This window comes from Penaeus japonicus, unplaced genomic scaffold, assembly GCF_977035675.1.
Source record: "Penaeus japonicus unplaced genomic scaffold, GWHDUDI00000001_assembly GWHDUDI00000034, whole genome shotgun sequence".
Lineage (NCBI taxonomy): Eukaryota > Metazoa > Arthropoda > Malacostraca > Decapoda > Penaeidae > Penaeus > Penaeus japonicus.
In genome coordinates, this window is record NW_028234436.1 from 24,466,978 (window position 1) to 24,467,886 (window position 909).

Here is a 909-nt window from a genome sequence, read left to right on the forward strand (position 1 = left end):
CATTAGCATTAAGTCCACAGTTATAAAGAAGGATATTTATGAACAAAAACTGTTTCAACAAACGGCCGCTAGATGGCCGATAACTTTAAGGGATTTATCCACGAAAACAGATTGAAAGAAGTAAAACTTATAACATTTGAGGAAAGGAGAAAAGGATTTGATTATATTTTAAAGAAAGAGAGGAGAAAGAGAGGGAGGAGAAAGAGAGGGAGGAGAAGAGAGAGAGAGAGAGAGAGAGAGAGAGAGAGAGAGAGAGAGAGAGAGAGAGAGAGAGAGAGAGAGAGAGAGAGAGAGAGAGAGAGAGAGAGAGAGAGAGAGAGAGAGAGAGAGAGAGAGAGAGAGGAGAGAGAGAGAGAGAGAGAGAGAGAGAGAGAGAGAGAGAGAGAGAGAGATTTATATTCATATGTGTACACACACACACACACACACACACACACACACACACACACACACACACACACACACACACACACACACAAACACACACATACACGCAACAAACACATACACTGAAAAATACTTTAGTTACCCCTTAATACCCTTTCCATTTGCAGGTATTAGAAAATGTAATCTAAATTTCAGGAGAGACGCAAATGATTTACTCTGTAATTCTTCCGAGCCAGTGAGTGTAATAATTTAGTCGTATTTTTAATTGAATTGAACAATCAGATCGTTAAAATAGCAGTATAGTCATTATGATCATGAAACTGTAGCTCTGGAATCTTTAGGCCGATTTATCAGATATTTGTTTTTGTTTACACTTGGTCATATATTTTTCTTTCATTTCTTGAATATGTTCAAAACAAAGTATGCTCGTTCATATCCCGTAGTCTAATTGTCCTGGTGCATTACAAGAAAGGTATCCTTTTGTGTTGTCAGATGACGTACGTCTGATAAAAAAAAAAATAA